Consider the following 19577-nt stretch of genomic DNA (forward strand, 5'->3'; position numbering starts at 1 on the left):
GTGGCAATGGTTGTACAACACTGAATGTACTTAACACCACTATATTGTATACTTAAAGTGGTTAAAATGATACATTTTATTGATGTTATGTGCATATTTGCCACAATTTTAAACAGTGAATTAATAACAAAAAATAACCTACTAATTTAATTATAAGCAAATCTTAGTTAAAAGCATTTTAAAATTAACAGGGTGCTAATTTTCACATGACACACAGACTGGGAATTTTGTCCGTTAAATCGAGGTTCAAAAAATCGAGGGCTTATTGTACTTTCTATTGCTAGCAATCAAGTTCCTCTACTATAGAACATTTCTTTCCTAACTAGAAAATTTTCACATCTTTTTCTTCTTAAAATCCTTTTGCTATTGATTAAAGTCTTACAGCATTACTTAGAGAAATGAATATTCATACATAATATGAACATTTGTACATAATACACAAAAATATTTTATCTGTCTGTACCTAAACTGAAGATAAAAGGATCTTTCCATTACTCTTTTTTTCAAATTATTTGTGCTTTTCTAGATAACAGAAAAATTATCAGCTCTAACAACTATATATATCAAAGAATCTGAAAGTGAGGCACATTATATTGTACCTCTGGGACTCAGAATCCTTTTGAAACAAACCATCTAAAATACAGAACTCCTATAATGTGATGGTCCTGATAAAACACAATCATCATCAACCATGTACACAGCATGAAATTACTTAAACACTATCCTATATAATAAAAGGATAATTTGCAAATTGTCCCCCCAGGGAGTTCGATCGCTTGCTGTGATGTGCGCGGACCACCAGGGGGCAGCGCAGAACATGAAGGGCAACCAATGGTGGTGGAAGGCGCTGAGGGTGCGAGGAAGGAGGAGGCAGGGAAGTGGGGAACCTGATCTGCCCTGATCACCGGCCAGGCCTAGGGACCCTATCCGTGCATGATTTCATGCACCGGGACTCTAGTATTTTAAATACTATAACACATAACGAACAGAGTTTCTGTGCCACAATGAAGAGTAACGTTTTCTCATCGAGTTCAATATAGGTTAATTAGTAACCTTATAGTCTTTACAATCAAGGATATATATGCTTTCGGCAACGAGACAAAGATTTTCCAATTCTGAGTAACACTAAATTCGCAAGTATAAAAAAGGAAAACCCTGGCCTTGTTTAGTAATGCTGTTCATCCACTTTTTCTGAAACCTCTTTCTCAGTCTCAGTGAGAATACATTAGAAATCAATCCAAAATACAAACTAGAGACTCATAACTACTACATACTGAAATTTTAAAAATACAGTTGACCCTTGAACAACACAGGTTTAGACTGCAAGGGTCCATTTATACATAAACTTTTTTCAATAAGTACCTCGTCTGTTTTGGATCTGTTGTTGGGAGTGTCCACAGATGCAAAAGGCCAACTGTATGCATTGATCTACACCATTTTATATAGGGGACTTCAGGATTTTGGTACCCTTAGAGGGTCCTGGAACCAATGCCCTGCGGATACCAAGGGACAACTTAAATTTTGGGGCAGTCAAAACTTATATGTGAGTTTTCCACTATGCAGGAGGTCAGCACCCTTAACTTTCACGTCACTCAAGGATCAACTATATACTTATTATATTTACTTAACACATTTAAATAGGTACATAATAAATCTTATTAAAACATATTGTAATGAACATTTTAAAAATTAAATCTACTGGATAAAAATAAAAAGTATATTCTTAATGTTACAAATAAATCATCTTCTTTTTTAAAATAAATTCTGCAATTCATGAGAAACTGCACTCACACACATAGGATGTGGCACTACATACATGATGACACATGTTCCCAAATAAAAAAACAAAAAACTCAGAGGTTACCATCATGCGCAAAACTACGGATACCTTGCCCAGGATCTTTTAGACGGAGTCCTCAGTACCCTGCAAGCTTAGGAAAGGTAAATATGCACAACATAACTACCAAACCAGACTGGAAATTAGAGATTGAAAGTAGGGTTGTTAAAATAAAAGAAAAAACAAACAAGCATATTCAAAGACATGAGATTAGAAGTAAAAAGGATGAATTAAAAAAGAAATTTCAAAAAAATTTAACTAGGTACTCAGAGCACATAAAAATACAGAAAAAAAAGTTTCCCATACAATGCTTACCCTTACTTACACACCACACTCTGATATTTCCCACTAGAGGCCTAGTGCACAAATTCATGCACGGGTGGGGTCCGGCCAGCCCAGCCACAATCGGGTCAGATCAGGGCTGGGCCTGTAGGGAGGAGGAGATGGTGGGAGGTTGGCCAGCTGGCCTGCCCCCTAATTAGGGGTTGGCCATGGGGAGGGGCTGTGGGTGGTTGGCTGGCCAGCCCTGACCCTGATGGGGTAGGGGGCCAGTCAGGAGTGGGGCTGGGTGGGGGGAGGGGCTGCAGGAGGTTGGCGGGGACGGCCCCGCCCCCTATTGGGATGGGGGGCCAATCAGAATGGTGGGGGCCCATCGGGGGTGTGGCCAGACAGGGGGAGGAGCTGCAGGAGGTTGGCTGCCCAGCCCCACCCCCTATTGGGGTGGGGGTGGGGGGCGTGATCAGGGGCAGGCCGGCCAGGGGGAGGGGCTGCAGGCCTATCTTGGTGAAGCAGGCTGATCGGGGGCAGGGCTGGCCGGGGGGGAAGAGAGGGGTAGTTTGACCAGTGGCCTGCTCTTGATCAGGGTGGGAGAGTCCTATCAGGGGCAGGCCAGCAGTGGGGAGGGGCCATGAGGTTGGCCGGCCGGCCCCACCCCCTGATCGGCCAATTTGCTGGCCACTGTGGGCCTCATAGCAACTGGTCATTATGGTCATTAACGTCACTGGCTTTTTATATATATAGATTACTTTTCATTTTTAACAACTGTTACTGTGACTCACTAAATTGAATTCACAAGCCACTAATGCAGTGGTTCTCAACCTGGGGGTCGTGACCCCTTTGGCAGTTGAACGACCCTTTCACAGGGGTCCCCTAAGACGATCCTGCGTATCAGATATTTACATTACGATTCATAACAGTAGCAACATTACAGTTATGAAGTAGCAACAAAAAAAATTTTATGGTTGGGTCACAACATGAGGAACTGTATTTAAAGGGCCAGAAGGTTGAGAACCACTGCACTAATGGGTCACAACCTAAAGTTTGAAAAGCACTGGCTTATAGGAACTGACAATGATAGGAAGGTCCTTGTTCTACTATGAATATCTAGTTTGAGAAAACTAATCAGAAGGTGGAAAGAATGAGAAGACAATTCCTCCAGAGCAGGGACTATATATTACTAGCACATAATCATCACTTAATACGTGTTGAATTAATAAATTGTGGAATATAAAGAACTTTCAAGGTGAAGACACACCTACAAAGAATACCTTAAAAATAAATAAATAAATGCTTAGGAAAGCATGAGTACTTTGCATGCTTTCAAAACTAGGGATGGTGAAAAGAGCTCCAGGCAGTAAAAGAGTGATACACCAACTGAGCCTTAAATAAACAAATGAAGTGCCAAAAGAAAAGGAAATTTGTTCTTTAGGATGGGCTTTAGATACAGCACAGGAAAAAGAAAATCTCTTGTAGAACTTCATAATAGTACATTACAGGTTCAGAAAGTTTGTAAGCTATCCTTGGTTAGAAATTCTAACCATTTCTTTTCAAATATATGTATTGAACTCTAAATGTATAAATCCAACTTCAAATCAAAATTATGGAATGCAATTCATTCTTAAATATTAAATCCTCTGTATTCATTTGTAAGCATTTCATAAGCAGCTAGTGTGTGGTAGCCAAAAACTTAATGAGTGCTTAACATGTATCAGGCAATATGTTAAGTACTTAACAAGGGTTATCCCATTTAAACCTAACAACCTTGTAAAGTCGATACTACCTTCATTTTATAGATTGGGAAAGTAAGGCTTAAAAAGTTACACAAACAAGTTACACAGCTAATAAATGGTGAAATTAAGATATTAAGTGCCAGTTTTATTATTATTGGTGGCTGAAAATCAGAATTATTTTGTTCCATTCGATTATTTGTTAACTAGAGGCCCAGTGCACCAATTCGTGCACAGGTGTGATCCCTTGGGGGTCGGGCCCCAGCTCGCACCCCTAGGCTCTCAGCCCCAGCTTGTACCCCCAGCCTCACAGCTCCGCCTGGCACCCTGCCATGGCCTGCTCCACCCCCTCACCTGCTCTACCATCCCGCCTGCGGGGCGATCGATCGGGGCTGGGCCCCCCACCTGACTCCCTCAGCACCTAGGAGCCAGGCGGCGGCCTCACCCCTCGCCGCTGGTCACCGTCGGTGGGGCGATCAGTCAGGGCCTGGCCCCGACCGCTCGCACCCGCCTTGGCCTGGTGCCGCCCGCTCACCTGCTTCATCATCCCGCCATGGTCCTGCTCTCAAAATCTTCACTGCCGCCTGCTGCCAGCGCCATGTCGCTGACACCCACCATGTTCCACACCACTGGTCGTCAGTGCACTTCATAGCAAGCGGTCAAACTCCCAGTCTCCCAGTCAAACGACCACCCGAGAGGACAATTTGCAATTAGGCTTTTATTATATAGGAAGGATGTTTTTCTCAGAAACTAAACTTTGAATATATTTCTGAATGAAGTGATTCATCTACTTCTAAATCTGTACAACACTATCATCCTATATAATAAAAGGCTAATATGCACATCGACCAAACAGCGGAACAACCGGTCACTATGACATGCACTGACCATCAGGGGGCAGACGCTCAATGCAGGAGCTGCCCCCTGGTGGTCAGTGCACTCCCACGGGGGTGGGGGTGGGGCACTGCTCAGCCAGAAACTGGGCTCACGGCTGGCAAGCGCAGCGGCAGAGGCAGGAGCCTCTCCTGCCTCCTTGGCAGCACTAAGGATGTCCGACTGATGGCTTAGGCCCGCTTCCCATGGGGAGCGGGCCTAAGCCATCAATCAGACATCCCCCAAGGACTCCTGGACTATGAGAGGGCGCAGGCCAGGCTGAGGGACCCCCCACACCCCTGAATGCACGAATTTTGTGCATCGGGCCTCTAGTATTGAATAATTTTATCAAAAGGAAAAATTAGCCCCTTCTCAGTTTTAAAGATAAGTTAGAGGCCAATTAAATATAGCTATCTGACACCGGCATTTTTAAAAAATATATTTCTTTATTGATTTCAGAGAGGAAGGGAGAATGAGAGAGATATAGAAACATCAATGATGAGAGAGAGTTACTGATGGCTGCCTCCTGCACGCCCCCCACTGGGGATTGAGCACACAACCTAGGCATGTGCCCCTGGCCAGAATCGAACCTGGGACTCTGCAGTCCGCAGGGCAATGCTCTATCCACTGAGCCAAGCCAGCTAGGGCTGACACGGCATTTTCTTTTAAAATATATTTTATTGATTTTTTTACAGAGAGGAAGAGAGAGGGATAGAGAGTTAGAAACATTGATGAGAGAGAATCATCGATCAGTTGCTTCCTGCACACCTCCTACTGGGGATGTGCCCGCAACCAAGGTACATGCCCTTGACCGGAATCAAACCTGGGACCTTTCAGTCCGCAGGCCGATGCTCTATCCACTGAGCCAAACTGGTTAGGGCCTGACACAGCATTTTTAACAGCTATATATATATTATGCAAAGTACTCAGTAACTTGTACTTTTACTTACCTTATTTATATGCCAGGTACTTATATTTTGAAAAACCTTTACACCTTTTATAGGTCACTTATTTTTCTACTAGGTAAGAAGATGCAGCCTTAGACTGTTTTTCAGAACAAAAAGTCTGCTTCTAGTACAAATGGAAGAGACTGACATAGAAATAATTGTTACCAAATGTTGACAGATTACATCCCAACTGAAAATTATTTCTAGTCCATCCACCCAACTTTTGAATTCATGTTGACATTTAGAAGAAATTAGACATCTTTAATGAAATTAAACATTAATTTTTATTACTAAAAACTATGATACTTTGATCCAACAATGGGATGGAATGAAATAATACAGATCCGTATCTTTTTCACTTATATTTTAGAATTTGAAATTAAAAAATAATCCAGCCATAAACAAGCACAGAAACCTAAAGGCAGATGAACATACACTGGCACTCTGTTTAATGAAACAATCCCAATTTTATGCAAGACTTTATTACAGAAATAACACTTTTGGAAGAGATTCATTCAAATATGATCCTGAACTGAACAGCAGCCTTTAACTAATATATACAAAAAAGCTCTTAATTTCAAAAAGATTAAATTAGTATGAGTATAATTATTTTAAGTAATAGAGACTATTGAAAACCAAAAACAGAAACAATGGAAAACTTAACTGACTTTTGTTTTAAATCCTCACCAAGGACATGCCTGGAGGGGGGGAAGGCAGAGGGAGAGAAACATCCAATAATTTGCTTTCCATAAGGTACCCAACTGGGGATCAAACCAGCAACCCCAGGTATGTGCCCTGACTGTGAATCAAACTGGCAACCTTTTGGTGCACAGGATGATGCTCAACCAACTAAGCCACTCTGCCCAGGTGAAAAATTAACTGATTTTAATATACAAATCAGTCAAGGGGGAAAAAAACACACCAGAATGATAATTATAACCAAATTAACAAATCAGAATCAGAATGCCAAAAATTAAGTCATTAAAAGGGAATCTAGAGAAAGGGCCAGTTGTGAAAGAACAGGAAGTGATGTACACTGCCATTTTGTAGATGAACTATTTAGTAACAGAAGTACCATACTAATCAGAAATTAACCAACCCAGTCTAAGAGCTCTCAGTATTCTTTCTGACAGTGGCATCAGAAGTCGGCTGAAATAACCCTCTGGCAGTTTTTCCTTAATAATGAATTTATCAAATTGATTATGAACATATTTTTACCACTTTTAGCACAATTACCACCAGCGACAGAAAACAGGGTTTCTTTTTAGTTGTCCTAAAAAGTACCTCTTTTAGTTCTAGCATGCTGAACTATATCAAGTAGTTTACCTATATCCTGTGCACATACTTACATTTTGTAGCATTTATTAATAAATCCTCTCTGCTTGCATCATTCCAAGTTAAAAAGTCACTCTTTACTAAGCAGTATGTTTGCATTTATTCATGCTAGTATATATGAATTAACAACAACAAACCATAACAGAGAATTAGACTTAATGGAATAATTTGCTATGTAGGGGGAAACTCTACACACCACAACATGCAGCTTTGTGCCATGAAATAAAGATTTATGGGAAGTGCTGTTAAAATAACTCTAGCCCTGGCTGGTGTGATGAGTGGTTAGAGCATCAGCCTATGCCAGTGATGGCGAACCTATGAAACGCATGTCAGAAGTGACACGCGAACTCATTTTTTTGGGTTGATTTTTCTTTGTTAAATGGCATTTAAATATATAAAATAAATATCAAAAATATAAGTCTTTGTTTTACTATGGTTGCAAATATCAAAAAATTTCTATATGTGACACGGCACCAGAGTTAAGTTAGGGTTTTTCAAAATGCTGACACGCTGAGCTCAAAAGGTTTGCCATCACTGGCCTATGCACAGGGTCTTGGGTTCCATTCCAGGTCCGGGGCACATAATCTGGTTCGCTCCCTGCTCCTCACCCTCGTTTGGGAGGCAACCAGTCAATGTGTCTCTCTCACATTGATGTCTCTCTCTCTCCCCCACCCCACCCACTCTCTCTAAAAAGTAATGAAAAAAAATAACCTCAGGTGTGGATTAACAAAACAACAAAGGAAGTTAAAATAAACCCAGATAAAAATAAAAAGAATAAAGAAAGCAAAATTCCATTTTCTGAGGAAAAATAATAAATCTAATTTAACAGACCATTTATGTGTCTCCCCATATTAAAATCATAAAGATGACAGAAACTAAATTGGTGTCTAACCACCTACTACTAACATCTTTAAATCCCTGTCTTAAAACAGGTTTCAAAAACAAACAAATAAAAAATACAACAAAAGCTCTTATGGACATTAAATGTAGATGGTGTTTGAAAGTCTTTAAAAATAAGTCACCCACTAAGTGAAGCTTAAATACCAAATACCAAATAGTAAAATATCAAGACAACTCATGTCTATATGTATACTAGAAGCCCAGTGCATGAAATCAGTACACGGGTAGGGTCCCTAGTGGCTGCCAGCTGCTGGCTGGGGCCTCCCTTCCCCCAGATGCCTGCCACCAGCAGGGGCAGGGCCAACCAGGGGGATGGGCCCCAGGCGGTTGGCTGGCCGGCCCCGCCCCCTGGTCGAACTCCCAGTGGAGGGGCCAATTTGCATATTAGGCTTTTATTATATAGGATATTTTAGTTATCTTCATTGCTTTGTGAAATAATTATTTAATTCTGTAAATATTCAATATGGAACATTTTGAAATCACTTCATCAGTAAATTTATATACTAAAGAAAAAAGTATCAACAGTAGACTTCAAGACTACTCTTTGGTCACAAAATACACTTGGAACACACTTCCAGAATGTCAAAATATTTATTTTTCTTATTCCTACTCTACTAAAGGACACAACCAACAAGTACTACTGTAAACCAGACAAGATTTGTCTTAAACAAATATGACATGAAGCAAAAGAAGTGGAAAAACAACTTATTGACTACAAATATAGATGCTATCATAGCATAGTTAAGCAAATTACAATGTTTATTTTTTTCATTTCCTTAACAAAGCATTTGCTACAGAAAGATTTGTAACCTAATCCTTTTCCAAGTTTTCCAATTTCAGTGTTATACAAAATAGCATTAACCCTAAAAATTCAGAGCCCAGAGAGGAATGTCCATCAGACTGCCTGTCTGTATGCAATGATCTTTAATGATTCTCCAAGAACTACAAAGTCAGTCATAGGAAGAAAATAAGGGAGTAGGGGGGATACAAAGTTATCTTATTTGAATCCTAATGAAAACCCAAGATGCCCACACAAAAATGTCAACCCAGTGTTTGAGAGAGAGATCGAGAGACATGAAAACTGCTCTGCCACGGCAGGGTCCCTTCTCGGGAGGCCTCATCACTCTCCCCGCAGACAACAACAGCAGGAACGGACCTACTTCCCAGGGGCAGATCTCAGGGGAAGAGTATCCAGGCGGTACTGTTATCGATTTAAAACCAAAGGAAAAGAGTAACCTTTCCAAGGGAAGCGCCATGACTTCCCTCTCCTGCTCCCCCTCCCTTCAGGGTACACACGGGCCTGTGTCTGAAGAAACTGCCTTGGACTTCTGCAGCACTGCAGCAGACTAACGATGGGGTAGGGGGAAGGGTTAGGGGAGAAAAACGCTTCCATCACCCCTAACAGAAGAGGGGTGTACATTTCCTGGGGGTGGGGGGACGACTGGAATCCACCCAGCAGGCTCCCCAGAACAGTCTCCCTTCCCGAGAATACAGACACTACAAAGGAGAGGGAGGAGCAGAGGGACCAGAAGGGAAAGGGGCCTCGCGCCTTTTAAATCGGGGTGAACATCCACCCCGTCTCCCACGGAGGGCCACACCTTCCTGGAGGCACCCCCTTCCACCACCCCTTCCGGTGACCCTCAGGACAGAGAAATGGAAGGGCTCGGGCCCCTCGAAGCCGGAGGGCGTCCACCTCGCCGCCTCCTCCACCCCACCCACGGAATCACAGACCCTCCTCGTCTCCCTCCCCCACCCACTCCCACCGCCCTCCTTCCGCCCAGAGGCCACGGTGGGCCCAGTCTCCCCGCCCCCTCCCGGTCTCCCGCACCCAAAGCGGAGGTGCCCTTACCCTTTCGCCGACAGGTCGGGGCGGAGCAGGCAGGCACAGCCCCCTACCGCGCCGCGGGAGCCGCTACGCTGGAAGGCGAGGAGCGAGGAGGAGGAGGGGGCCTGGCGACACACCGCTGCCCCCCCCGCCCCCCCGGAGCCCCGACGAGCCGCCCAGCCCAAGCTCTGCGACAAGGGGCGGGGGGGCGGGGGGGAGCGAGGGGACGACCGGGGTCGAGGAGGCGCCCTCAGCGCTGGGGCTCAGCTAAGATGGCGCGGGGAAGTGCCAGGAGCCGCCGCCGCCGCTTCGGGGGAACCGGCCCGGGCCTCGGCCGCCTCTCGTCCTCACACAGCCGAGGCCCTGTCGGTCCCCCGCCGCGGCCCCTCGGCGGGCAGGCCCACGCACAACCCTCTGCCACCACCACCACCACCACCCCTGGGAAGGGGGCGCTCACAAAGGGAAGAGAGGCCGCGGGCCGGCCGGCCGGCGGCGGCGGGGCGGGGTCCCCAGGGGCCCGGAGGCCTCAGAGGTTCGTGGGTGCCTAGCGCTCTCGGCCCGCGAAGGGCGCCGGCAGGCGGGACCCCTCCTCTCTCCTCAGGCGGGCGGCGGCACCAACTCACTCTCTTGGCCACCCTCCCTCTCGCTCTCCGAGCCCTGAAGCCACAGAGGCCGGCCGCTGCCCAGGTTCCCCCGCCCTTCCCCGACACCACTCCCCTCCTCCCGTCATCCCAGCCTCCGATCTCGCGAGATTTCCCGCCTGACAGGCCCGACCCTGCGCGAGACACGACTGCGTGCGCGTGCACGGCCTCGCGGGGGCGCGCGAGGGCCGGCGCGGGGCGGAGTCTCCGCCGGGGTGGCCCCGATCCCCAGCCTCTGTCCAGCCTGGCCGCATTCCGCTGGCAGCCCTCATGCCACGCCGGCGTCGGATGCATCCATGTCACCCTGAAATCGGAGAAAGAAGAGCTGATCTGCTCTCCTGCCCTCTTCCCATTCCCAAACCCCCCGCCCGCCACTAACCCCGCCATTGAGAAGTTTGCCCTGACGTGTAGACTATCCCGTTCTTACATACCTGAGCTCAACCCCTCCGTGGGGTTTGGAGGTAAACTGGTCAGTGTCATCGGTATGTAATTGAGTTGAAAGATTCTAAGAGTTTATAATAATTTTTGGAATGGTAATAGGGGGAAATACACATCTAAACCACCCTGTATGCTGAGACAAATTCTTGAAAAGTTTTTGTGGATTTTTTTAGTAGGTTGAGAGATGATAAGTTTTGAAACAAGAGCAGTAAACAGAGTCCTAACAGTCCTGACTCAGGGAAGAGGTAAAGCTTCTTATTTATTTATTTATTTATTTATTTATTTATTTAGTGTGTGTGTGTGTGTGTGTGTGTGTGTGTGTATGGTGAAACTTTTTTTTTTTCAGGGAAAAACCCCTTTCAAGGACTACAGAGAGCAATTTTATTCAAGAACTGAAAGATGCGCCTAAAATGCAGTCATAAAAAAATTGTTTCTTCAACCAATAAAACAACTGATATAGATTTGTTGTGTGAGACTTATGAGTAAAAATGTACTCCAAAACAGTTATTAGGAGAGACAATAAACTGGGAAAACAAACTGGCTTTGATCAGAAAAACAAGCCTATCTGCTTCAATGGGATATACATATAATTTGTTCCAAAGATTCTCTCTTAGTAAGTAAGGGTCCTTCTTCTGAGTCCGTTAGTCATTCCTCTTTTCACCTACATTGACAGACACTCATATAGCAACTGCCCTTTTGCATTAAAACACACACACACACACACACACACACTCACTCTAGTTCCTTCTTCTTCGGGGGTAAAGAAACATTACAATCTTCACATCTCTTCCCCTTCACAGACAAGCTTCTTAGAAAAGTTACCTATTTTCTCACCTCCACCAGAACTGATCTTACAAAGGTCAAGAGTAACCTCCTAGTTACTATGTCTAACGGAGTCATTTTAATCCTTTCCTTCTTGACATCTGCAGTGTTTGGCATAGTTATACTCCTTCTATCTTGAAACTGTGTTCCTCTCTGGCTTTTTCAACACCACTCAAAACCAGTTTTCTTTCTACCTTCCGGTCCCCAGGATTCCTCTTCCTCCACCCATCTCTTAAATGATGCCCCGCCAATCCTTATCCTTCTGAAAGTTACAGCAAGAATGTTAGCTTCTAGCTCAGCCGTGGGCAAACTACGGCCCACGGGCGGATCCGGCCCGTTTGACATGAATAAAACTAAAAAAAAAAAGACCGTACCCTTTTATGTAATGATGTTTACTTTGAATTTATATTAGTTCACACAAACACTCTATCCATGCTTTTGTTCCTGCCCTCCGGTCCAGTTTAAGAACCCATTGTGGCCCTCGAGTCAAAAAGTTTGCCCACCCCTGATCTAGCCCTAGCCGGTTTGGCTCAGTGGGTAGAGAGTCGGCCCTCGGACTGAAGGGTCCTGGGTTCAATTCTGATCAAGGGCATGTACCTTGTACCTCCGTTGCAGACTCTATGGGGTGCATGCGGGAGGCAACCAATGGGTGTTTCTCTCTGTCTCTCCCCATCTCTTCCATGCTCTCTAAAATTCAATGGAAAAATATCCTCGGGTGAGGATTAACAAAAACAAAATGTTCACTTCTAGTTATTTCAAACATTTGGGAATGGAAAGAGATTCAGGTTTTCCCATAGTAATCATTCTTAATTTTTTATGGAAAGTTTCAAGCATACACTAAAGGAGTAAGATAAAATAATAAACCTCCATGTATCCATCGCCCAGCTTTACTATTACCAACACTTTATCATCCTTGCTTCACCTATTCTCTTATTATGTGTTTCCCTCCAGATGTGTTTTTAAATAAATCTCTAGTAAACTGTTATAACATTTCACATTTAAATGTATTATCTCTAACAAATGTATATATCATACATATATTATATATCTCTTCATATGTATTATCTCTAACAAAGACTTTTGTTGTAATATAGCCAAAATATTATCATACCTTTACAATAATTTTTTTTGTAATCCTCACCTGAGGATATTTTTTCATTGATTTTTAGAGAGAGGGAAAGACAGAGAGAAACATTAATGTGAGAGAAACACATCAATTGGTTGCCTCCTGCATGAGCTCTGACCAGGGCCCAGTCTGGAGAGGAGCCTGCAACTGAGGTATGTGCCCTTGACCAGAATCAAATCTGGGACCCTTCAGTCCACAGGCCAATGCTCTATCCACTGAGCCAAACCCAACTGGGGCCAAACTGTCTTTTTTTTTTTTTTTTAAATATGTTTTTATTAATTTCAGAGAGAGGAGGGAAAAGAGACAGACAGAAACATCAATGATTAGAGAGAACCATTGATCCTGCATGCCCCCCACTGGGTATGAGCTGGAAACCGGGCACCTGCCCTTCCCTGGAATCAAACCATTACTTCCCTGTCAGGCCTTCTCATGTCTCAATTAGGTAACCCTTGAGCCTGTGCTTTGGGATAAAAAAGCTGTGGGGCAAAAAATGTGTACCAACTATGTCTTTTTGTTGTGGTGGTGGTTTTTTGATGTATTTTTATTGATTTCAGAGAGGAAGGGAGAGGGAGAGAGAGATAGAAACATCAATGATGAGAGAGAATCATTGATCGACTGCCTCCTGTACGCCCCACACTGGAGATGGAGCCTGGAACCCAGGCATGTGCCCTGACTGGGAATCGAACTGTGATCTCCTGGTTCATAGGTCGACGCTCAACCACTGAGCCACTCCGGCTGGGCTGTACCAACTCTGTTTTGACCTTGACAGAAAAGTTACTCAAGCAGAGACAAAAATCAAGGATAAGCTCTTTCTCTACATTGTCTTATTTAATCCTCACAACAAACTTGTGAGGTAGGTACTATTATTATTATTACCTGCATTTTATAGGTAAGGAGACCAGAGTTCAAAGAGGTTATGTCACTTGCCCACAATCATCATCTAGTAAGCAAATGGTGAACTAGAATTTTAAACTAGTTGTGAACGAATCCAAAGCACACTCTCTCCACCATATTGTAATCCTGGCACGACCAACCAAGGGAGGACAAGCTTGATACCATATACATATTTCTAGTGTGTGTGAGAGAGAGATGCATGACCACATGTCATGTCATTGTATTTGTTGTGGCACATGTATCTGTGTGATAGTTTGTCAAAGTGTGCGCGGGTGCTCTGACTGATATGGTATCGATCCAATGAGACTATCTTTTCAGGATTGTCACCCAGTAAAAGATTAAGTCATGTTCAACTCCATGTAACAAATACTGGTTGAATTTCTACCGTGTGTTAGGCTTACATAAAATATAGAAGAGGGCAAAAGAAACTAACGTTTATACAGTAACCTTATGCCAAGAACTTTATGAAGTGCTTTACATTCATTATCCTCTTGATCTTCCCAACAACCCTGAAAGAAGGATGGTGATGATGGTTCTCATTACACAGGAGGAAAGCTCATAATGTTAAGTAACTGTGCAAATCACATAGCTAGTAAATTGAGAGCTATTAGAGTACAGGTTCGATCAGTACTTTAAGCCCCTGTTTTTATCATTACCTCCCAGTCCCCTTCCTCAAGTGGCTCCCCATACTGGGGACTCAAAATCCTATTAGAGAGATAAAATCTGCATGCACAAAACATTTAAATAACAATGTAGAACAACCTATAAAGAAATGATTCATTGAACCTGTGATTTTACTTTAATTTTACTTTTCTGGGCCTTGGTTTCCTGTCTAACTACAATAGACTAAAATGATCTCTTGAGTCCCTTTAGTTCAAATATCTATAATTACAGGAATGATGCAAATAAGATGGAAAGATAACTTGAATTCCAAAGTGTGTGTGTGTGTGTGTGTGTGCATGCATAGTTAGAAACAGAAAGAAAAAACTTTTCTTTGGGTATTCCACCTGACTTTTACTAAAACCTTCATTAGTCATGGTGATATCTTCATCCAGAATTAGCTAGTGTATACTTTTTTTTTTCAATAACATTGTGATTACGTATGAAAATCTCTATTTCCTCGTATAAGGCAAAACCCAATAAAGCTGTGTGTGAGAGAAGGTAGTGAGAAGGATGCATCTTAGAATTTCCAGTTTAGAAACCAGGGGTGAGACACTCTATGGAGTGGATAACCATCTAGTAAATAAATAAATACATTACTGGAAACACATTCAGTGCATTCTGGGCTGTTATCAGTGCACCCATAGACTTCATCTTTAGATCCCAGGACCAACTAGCTAAGGTAGGGTTTAGTCTGGCTGTCAAACCTCACTCTGACATGTCCACAGAGGCTGCCTGATATATAAGCATGGCTTCACAGGCTGGCAAATAAAACTCATTATGTACAGAGTTGTTTCTTGAGCTCTGCCTTCCCATATAATTGGATCCATTTTAAAAATGCCCTGCATGTGGAGGCAGCATATTCTTCCATTTTAACCCACAGGAATAGATCAATGTTGGGCCAAGGTACCCTAAGGGTTGTAGAATACAATTCAGTTCAAGAAAGTCCTGACCTGAAAACCCTTCCGTCTCAGGTATCTATCAGATAAGCACCTGCAGTAAGCCATGAATAGTTAAAGCAGCTGTACCACAGTCTAAAAGACATTCAACCCTGAAGATGTCAAGCCGTGGATGTGAAGGTAGGAGAGCAGTAGTTAAAAACATTGACTGTGAAGCCCCATCTCCATCACTTACTAGTGTCAGTGACTAAATTACTTTGTGTCAGTTTCATAACCAGACTGAGGGTTTCTTTCCTTATCTGTAAAACGGGGTAAACATTACCTTCTTCAAGATGATTGTGTGAGGGTTAAATAAGATAACATGCAAAGTGCCTAGCCCATGGAAACTGTTTTAAAGTGTTCACCCTTATTTTGTATGTGTAAGAAGGTAAATATTCATCCCATTGCTCTGACACTAGCCTCTGGCAAGCACCCCATGACCCAAGTGCATCGTGATTGTCTGGGACTTCTGTGAATGTGGGAAGGGCTGGGCAGCATGTTTGTGGCCTGAGAGGTCTTTGGAACGTATCTTCGGGACCAATTGGTGATTTTGTCATGCCCTTCTCTTTGGCTGACATCTGCCAGTATTAACAAAACAAAACAAAAAACTACACAAATTCCTACTAGAGTTGTGCCATGTAGGATATGAAACAGAAACAACTGACAAGCAAAGCATAAAATAAGTTAATATTTTATTGGCCTGGGATTGTCTTTGGGCCTCCTCTTTACTAGGTAGTAATACTATACTAGTAAGAAGTCTTTTGGTTAAAAATGGCCATTCAAATCAACTTAAAGAAAAGAAAGAAAGGTTATTAGACCCTGTAACTGAAAAGTCCAGTGCCTTAGGAGTTAAAAGAAATTTGTTAGGAGCCCTGGCTGGTTTGGCTCAGTGGATAGAACATTGGCCTGCGAACAAAAGAAATTTGTTAGGTGCTTGAATCTTTCTGTCTCGCCACACACCACACCCAGCTCCCAGTTGCTTAGATATTTTTCTCTGTAGGTTAGATTTTATTATACAGTTGTCTGTTGTTTGTATTGAGAGGTGCAACTAGGGGGCTAGGTGCTTCCCACTGCTGCCATCTAGTTTAATATACCCCAACACTAATTGGTGCCACTGATACTGTCTACACACAGGAAATGAATCAAGGAGATTTTTGGTATTGCTTTTAACCAGATACTTCCTTTACTGAGACATTGTATTATGACCACAAGTGACAGGAGCACTTGTTCCAAAGTTCAGGTTTATGTGACCACTTAAGCTTGCCTACCATGTGGCCTTTCCTATATATGCAGCTTTCTGAGCAGGGGACCGAGGTCTTTTCTAGTAATCAAATGGCACTATATAAATGGTCAACGTGAAACACATCCTTTATTTCTCCTCTTCACATGGTCTCAACACAGAAATGTTACAATATTGTACATATAGAAATTTAAGGCATTTGGGACTTGGTGGGGATGAGCAGATCAGAATTTGGGGCTATGGACTACCGGCATAATTCCCATGAGAGGTCTAAGCAGGCTTCACATAGAACATGCTGAGAACTTTCATCTTAGTAGCTTATTTCACTCCCGCAGCAGAGGGAGGCTAGACTGGGGTTGGGAGGACAATATGGAGTGAGAAGAATGGCCACAGATGCCCAGATTTACACCTTGCCTTTAATAACCCCAAAGGCAAAGAAAAGTTTCTCTCTCACATAACAATATGTAAAATCCAAAGGAACAGCTCTGAGTGGCCCAGCGTGGGCCTGTGTCGTATGCCCTTCAGTGGGCTAGTCGCCTCATCAGGGGGTGAGACATTTTGATTGTTCTGACTTGGACCGTGTGTTCACTCTGTGGCAAGAAGCTTAGAGTAACAGCTCACAAGAACTACAGAGAATGGTAGAGAGGAATTCCCCAAAGGAATTTAGGGTACGTTTTGCCAGAAGAAGAGGGAGAAATTCTGGACAGACAAAAACAACAGATGTTCACTACAAGTAGAATGGAATTGCTGGTGAGGCCAAATAATATGGTTTTGTGGGGATGCTAGCTAGCGTAGGATATATTAGCACTTGCTGTGGTCAGTTAAAAAAAAAAAGCAGCTATCAACTGGCTACAATAGAACTCTCATATCTGTGACCTCTTTTGATTTTCACCATAACTCTGAGAAATGGGCAGCGTATTCTCCTTACACAAAATATACTGTTGAGATTCAAGCAACATAGAGAGGCATAGCAGAAAACACATGGTTCATATGACAGGGCCAGGTGTAAGTCTGGTATGTACATCGGTTTGGGAAGCAGGTACCTTCCAGACATTCTTAGAACCTTTAACAACTCTGAAACATTTCTGGCATGTGCCCATGAGCAAGGCACATAGTGCCAAGGTGACGGCCACTTCCTGGGAACTCTAGTATGTGTGTGCATGTTTTCCTAGAGTTCTCTATCATACTAACTTTTGTAGCTGCTATTCTTCCATGCGTTCTAGGCGAACACTTTTTTTTTTAATCCTCACTTGAGGATATGTTCTACTGATTTTAGAGAGGGGGGTGGGAGAGAGAGAAAGAGAGGAAGAGACATCGATGTGTGAGAGAAACACTCATGGCCATCTCCAGCACGCATGTGCCCCCACTAGGGATTGAACTGGCAACCTTTTGGTGCACAGGTGGATGCTCCAACCAACTGAGTCATGCCGACCAGGGCAGGCTAACAACAAATTTTTTTTTTCTTTTTTAATCCTTACCTGAGGATATTTTTTCCATTGCTTTTTAGAGAGAGTAGAAGGGAGGGAGGAAGGCGGGGGGAGGGAGCAGGAGAGTGAGAGAGACACATCATGGTGGCCTCCCACACACCACACACCCCAGTTGGGGGCTGGGAGTGAACCTGCAACCCAGGTATGTGCCCTTGACTGGAGACCCTTTGGTGTGAGGGCCAACGCTCTACCACTGAGCCACACCAGCCAAGGCCAGGCTAACAACTTGTATTTACTCACCCTTATTTCCATCTCCCATTTCTAACCCAATTTATGTCATGTGGACAATTCAAATAAATGTCTATGGGATAATTAAGTAGATAGATAGTAAAAATTTATTGAATGTCAAATATGTGCATTACGCTAGGCTCTGTGGATAGAAAAATATGATACCATTCCTATTCTTGAGATGACAGCTTAGTGGGAAAGGGCAACAAATAAACAATTCTAAGTCACTTAGGATTGTAGTGACAGATAACCAGACCCCTTTCATCTTCCAAAACTGAAACTCTGTACCTGTTGGACAACAATTCCCCATTCCCCATTCCGTCCCTCCCCCTCATTCCTGGTAACCACTATTCTACTGCCGTCTCTGTAAACTTGACTACTCTAAGTACCTCATACAAGTGGAATCCCACAGTATTTGTCATTTTGTGATTGGCTTATTTCACTTAACATAGAATCTTCAAGGTTAATCCATGTTGTAGCATGTACCACAATTTCATTCCTTTAAAAAAATTTAACATTTAATATGCTTTTATTAATTTCAGTGAGAGGCAAGGAGAGGGAGAGAGGGAAGGAAACATTAATGAGGGGAGAGAATCATTGATCGAATGCCTCCTGCATGCCCCCACTGGGGATTAAGCCAACAACTGCAACCCAAGCATGTATATTGCCCAGGAATCGAACCATGACCTCCTGGTTCATGGGTCAATGCTCAACCACTGAGCCACACAGGCAGGGCCAATTTCATTCATATCACACTTTATTTATCCATTCATCTGTCAATGGACACTTGGGTTGCTTCCACCTTTTGACTATTGTGAATAATGCTGCTATGAACACAGGTATACAAATATCTGTTTGAGTCCCTGCTTTCCATTTTTGGGGTGTACAGGGGTTGAGCTTTTTAAGAACAAAAGAAAAAGCAACTTTGTTAACTATTTTTTTCTCTCTTTTTGAAAGGCTATGTTAAATTCCCATACTCCCATGCTACGTCTGCCTTCAATGACCCCCACTCCATAGAGTCAGCCCTTAGTGCTGAGGACATACTTGAATACAGAGGTTTCCGCATCACCAACACTGAACCCAACGGTCTGCTTTGGAGTTGGATAATGTACTGAGAAAGCTAGCTTTCTTCTCAGATCAGACTCTTTGAGTAATAGGAGGAGTTTAGGATTGAGAAAATTTGGTTTCCTGGGAGGGAACATGCCAGCTGTGAGAAGCCCAGAGTTGTAAATTGTCAGATGATGACTGCCTGTGAAACCTGTCAAGATTCCTGACAGCTCAGCTGAGAACCTAATTACCAGTTACAAAAAGAGACAGGAAAAACGTGTTGTCAGAGAGAGCCTGGTCAGAGAGAATGATGTACAGTGTCCTGGCCTTGTC

At 43.3% G+C, this 19577-nt stretch overlaps 1 protein-coding gene across 1 annotated transcript in view; it reads right to left on the minus strand.

The window, feature by feature from the left end:
• Nucleotides 1-10410, minus strand: part of TAOK1 (TAO kinase 1) — a 113408-nt gene extending 102998 nt beyond the window's left edge. Inside the window, exon 1 of the mRNA XM_070394497.1 lies at nucleotides 9748-10410. The gene's annotated coding sequence lies outside the window, so the exon portion shown is untranslated. The remainder of the gene's footprint in view (nucleotides 1-9747) is intronic.
• Between the last annotated feature and the right edge of the window lie 9167 nt (nucleotides 10411-19577).

Source organism: Myotis yumanensis, unplaced genomic scaffold (assembly GCF_028538775.1).
Source record: "Myotis yumanensis isolate MYYU_CA2020_CCGP unplaced genomic scaffold, mMyoYum1.0.hap1 SCAF_16, whole genome shotgun sequence".
In the NCBI taxonomy this organism is placed as follows: Eukaryota; Metazoa; Chordata; class Mammalia; order Chiroptera; family Vespertilionidae; genus Myotis; species Myotis yumanensis.